General features: G+C 53.4%; 1 pseudogene; it reads left to right on the top strand.

Annotated features, from left to right (window-relative positions):
- The first annotated feature begins 221 nt into the window (after positions 1-221).
- On the top strand, positions 222-3,384 carry LOC123142615 (uncharacterized; annotated as a pseudogene).
- Positions 3,385-4,751: the final 1,367 nt, after the last annotated feature.

Genomic DNA, 4,751 nt, shown 5'->3' with positions numbered 1-4,751 from the left:
AATAACTCTCCTGAAGGTTTCATTCCGTTTGGACTCCGTTTGATATTCCTTTTCTGTGAAACACTGAAACAAGAAAAAAACAGAAACTGGCACTGGGTCAATAGGTTAGTCCCAAAAATAATATAAAAATGTTTAATAAAGCCCATAAACATCCAAAACATATAATATAATAGCATGGAACGATCAAAAATTATAGATACGTTGGAGACGTATCAACCGCCATGCCGTCGAAGAAGTATTCACCCCCTCGCCCCGCTGTCGTTGCCAATTCTACCCAGCCGAAGCAGAGGAAGTCGAGGGCGCCGATGGCAAGACCACCGGGCGTGTCCAACGACGAGTGGAGGGCGGAGGTTCAACGCTGGGAGGTTGTCACCACTGACAGGCAGAATAGGCTCATCGCTAAGAAGGCCAGGGACACGGCACCGGTGGTGGCGGAGCAGGCAGAGGCATCTCATGCGGGGATGATGAATCCGCTCAGCCACTGCCCATAAGTCACGTGGGGGAGCCAACAGAGCGTCGTGTCGCCGGACAACTTCTCGCTGCCGCCGCCCTGGGGGTACGCACCCTCGCATGGCTACTCTGATGGCGACGCGCATGGCGGTTTCAACCCCAACATCACCTTCCCGCATTGCGCGCTGCCACGTGCCTCCCCTCCAGCTTGAATCCCGACCAGCGCACTCCCTCACCCGCGCTCACCGCCGGCCACCACACCCAGTACAACTACTCGTCGCCGGCGTACTCAGCCTCGCCGACGTCGCCTCTACGCTGGGGCACCCTACCCTTCGCACACGCCTCGGCGACATAGTTCGGCAACCCCGACGCCACCGACGCCGACATGGACGAGGTCATCACGAGTGGCTCGGTCGCCGCCGCCTCCTACCCCAGGTTCCACGCGCAAGACGAAACAATGGACACCGCCGTCGACATGGACGACAAGCTCAACGACGCCGAGGAGGGGGAGGAGGAAGAACAGGTGGAGGAGGAGACGGAGCCGGCGCCGGTGATGAAAAGGAGAAAGAAGAAGCGGGCGGCCAGTGCCAGGCCGGGCGAGCTGCACGTCAAGTGGACGTCCAAGGAAGACGAGTGCCTCACTGAAGCATGGAAGACCATCAGTATTGACCCGATCACCGGCTCGAATCAGAAAGCCGACACGTACTCGAGATGGATCAAGACGTCGTTCGATGAGTGCAAGCTGGTCGACCCCTACTTCGCCACCATCCACATGGAGTGCGGCGACAAGGCCATGGCGAACCATTGGGCGATCATCCAGGTGACTTGCAACAAATGGCATTGGATCATCGAGGAGATTGCGGCTCCACTGGAAAGCGGCGCCAATGTCGAGGGTCAGGTATGTCCAGCCGCCGGATCACTTCTTTCGCGGTGTACATCGCCGACACTTGTTCTTCGGCTGCGCAGATGGTTCGGATGTTCAACATGTATCGCCAGGACAACAACGACCAAGAGTTCAAGTTCCTTCATGTGTTTTCCTGGATCGAGTTGTATGAGAAGTGGAGGGAGGCCCGGCTCATCCTTGCCAAGGCGAAGGAGATGTACAAGCGAGACATGCCTGCCCCGAGGGCGGTGGATGGGCGCCCTGATGGCAACAAAAGAGCCAACACGGCGACGGACAAGGCACCCGCTGCCGAACGGCTGCAATCATCGATCAAGCAGTGCATCGCCGATGCCAAGAACAACGCCGCGAAGAGGGAGGATAAATCCGATGTGCTGTGGTCGGTGTTGATGATGAAGCATGACGTGAATCTCGACCTTCTCAGGACCAACGTCGCCATGAAGAAGAGGAACACAGACCTGGCATTCTTGATGGCGGCAGACATGTCGACGATGGACGAGCAGGTCAAGGCGTGGTACCTGGCGGAGCGCAGCCTCATCTTGAACCATATGCTCGGGCCAACGCCGACTGCCACCCCAACGCCCACACCGACAACAACGCTGATTCCCAGCTCGAGCGATGAAGAAGCGGTGCCGACGCTGACCACCAGCCCGAGCACAAAAGCCACACCGAGGCGAGCACGCCTGCGTACACGCCGACCCGGCCAGTCCCACGCCAGAGGAGCCCGCCGTTTGATGCGCTCCGTGTCTATGCTTCCTTCCTTTTGATCGTCGAACTTTCGGGCATGTTTGATCACCGAACTGTGGCATGATGACTACTAACTTGTGGCATGGTGATCGCCGAACTTGTGGCGTTTTTTTGGGCAGCGGGAAAGACAAGTTTGATTTTTGGGCGTCTGGGGGCAATCTGAGGGCGCGGCTAGGAACTCGATCGCCCCCAGGGCGAAAAGACCGCCGGCGCAAATGCGAAAACGCATTTGCCGGGTGCGCTGGGGGGCGAGCAAGTGGAGATGCTCTAAGTTATCTGGTTTTTCATTTGGGGTCTTAGTTGATTTGGAGGAGAAAAGGAGGAGCGGCCTAAGGGAACTTTTAGGGCGGACCCTCAAACCGTCTGCATATGTTTGGATCGTGCTTTCCGGACCATGAGATCCAACCAACATGAGGCTGTATTAGTCCGTAGAGTGGTCCGGACATTATCTCTCTCGCAAATCGGAGACAAATGTGGAGAAGCTTTGTGAGAGTCCGGACAACAGACACGTAGGACCCTGACATCCCCAGCCCACCTAAAACCCTTCCCGGACCCCACGCTTTCATCCTCCCCATTTTCTCTCCTGCTTTCTTTGTCTCTTGCCTTTGTCACTGCTCCATCACCCCGGCCGCCATGCCACATCCCTCCCAGAACTCTACGTCTCCGTCACCTCCAACGTTCCAGCCGGGCTCCACCCCACTTCTTTCACTGTTCAACCCTTGTCCTCCAACCGCCCCGCCAGGTGTCATCCACTACTGCTATACTCACCATGCCCGACAACTGTTCGATGAATTGCCAGAGCTAAAAAAGTTTTTCCTTCTTTCTAGCAATGGATTTCGATTTGGAGTACATATACGAGCACTATGTTAAGTCGGTCCACGGCTCATTCGAGGAAGAGGATTACTCGGATGAGACAGCGATGATGCAGTCGATCTTGAAGACGCGGAGCGTGCGAAGGAGCATCTTTAATTTCAAGGGCTCGGTCAAGGGTCATCGAGTGCTCAACCACAACAGGGAGCGCGACCATTTGACATTGATGACCGACTACTTTGCCTGGGTTGCACTCTTCGCTGACCATTTTCACATGCGTTTTCGAATGCGCAAGACTATCTTCGATCGTTTACCATGGCGTCCGGTCCTATGATGACTACTTCGTCTTGAAGAAGGACGTCGTGGGAACGATTGGCTTCTCTGGTTACCAGAAGTGCACGGCCGCACTACGGATGCTTGCAAATGCCACGTCCGCTGATTCGTGGGACGGGTACCTACTGCCTACGGATGCCTGAGAGCACATGCGGAGATGCCATGGTCAGATTTGCAATTGCCGTCATCGAGGTGTTCGGACCTCGGTACCTGAGAGAACCAACTGTGGCAGAAGCGAGAGGCTCTTGGCAATCTCAGAAGTAAGAGGGTGGTCAGGTTTGCTTGGATTTCTTGACTGCGTGCATTGGAAATGGAAGAACTGTCCGAAGGCTTTACAAGGGCAATATCAGGGTCATGTTAAGAAGCCCAGCATCGTTCTCGAAGCAGTTGCATCACATGATCTTTGGATTTGGCACGCTTTCTTTTAGCATGCCCGGGTCTCACAATGACATCAATATGCTGCAGCGATCACCGTTGTTTGCAAGGCCGATTGAAGTAAACGCTCCTCCTTGCCACTATACTGTCAATGGACATGAGTACAACATGAGCTACTATTTGGTTGACTGTATTTATCCTCCATGGGCCACCTTTGTCAGCAACTTCTCTAACCCAGTTGGCCAGAAAAAGGCTCGCTTTGCCCAAGGACAAGAATCGGCTAGAATGGATGTTGAGAGGGCATTTGGAGTTTTGCAGTTGTTCGTGGACCCGCTAAACAATGGGATCCGAAGACCTTGTGTGAGGTGATGACATGTTGTGTGATCATGCACAACATGATCGTCGAGGATGAGGGTGAGGATGTTGCCGCAACTCTAGAATTTGAGAACATGGATGATCTTATCGAACTTCCAGACCAGAATCTAGCTACATTTGAAGAGTTTATTCAAATGCATCAATAAATTCGGTATCGACCAACTCACAAGTAGCTGAAGAAAGCTCTAGTTGAGCATCAATGGGCGGTTATAGGGGACAACAATGTTGGAATATAAACTTTACACTTTTTTAAATTTAAACTAGTGTTGCATGCGGCTATTTGAACATTTGTACTTTATGTGCGCGACTATTTGAACGTTTGAACTCTGTGTATGCGGCTATTTGGACGTGCAAACTATAAAAAAAGGCAAAATATGTGCGAATAGCGTTGGATGACAACCTCCCGCATCTGTGTCCGTGGATGGATGCGACAGAAAATTTGTGGGTCACCGTTGGAGATGCCCTAAGACCGAAGATGAACACGATAGCACCGTGGCACGCGCAGTGAGACGCGGACACACCGAGAAGGCATCAGACGAGTCGAAGGTTGACGGATCGGGTGGGTGAAGTGGTGCAGCCTCTCTAGAGAAATCTGTTGGTCTATGGAGGTTTAGAGGAAGGTTGAGGACGGTGGTAGCATAGTGACGGGAAATGGCGAAGAGGAGGGTGGTGCAGCCAGGGGCGGGCCCACTTCAATTCATGGGTATTCAGTTGAATACCCATTATTTTGGGGGGGAAAATACGTATATACAGTCAGTGG

Source organism: Triticum aestivum, chromosome 6D (genome assembly GCF_018294505.1).
Source record: "Triticum aestivum cultivar Chinese Spring chromosome 6D, IWGSC CS RefSeq v2.1, whole genome shotgun sequence".
Classification (NCBI taxonomy): Eukaryota; Viridiplantae; Streptophyta; class Magnoliopsida; order Poales; family Poaceae; genus Triticum; species Triticum aestivum.
Note: the sequence above shows the minus strand (reverse complement) of the source record. Positions and strands in the feature narration are given on the sequence as shown.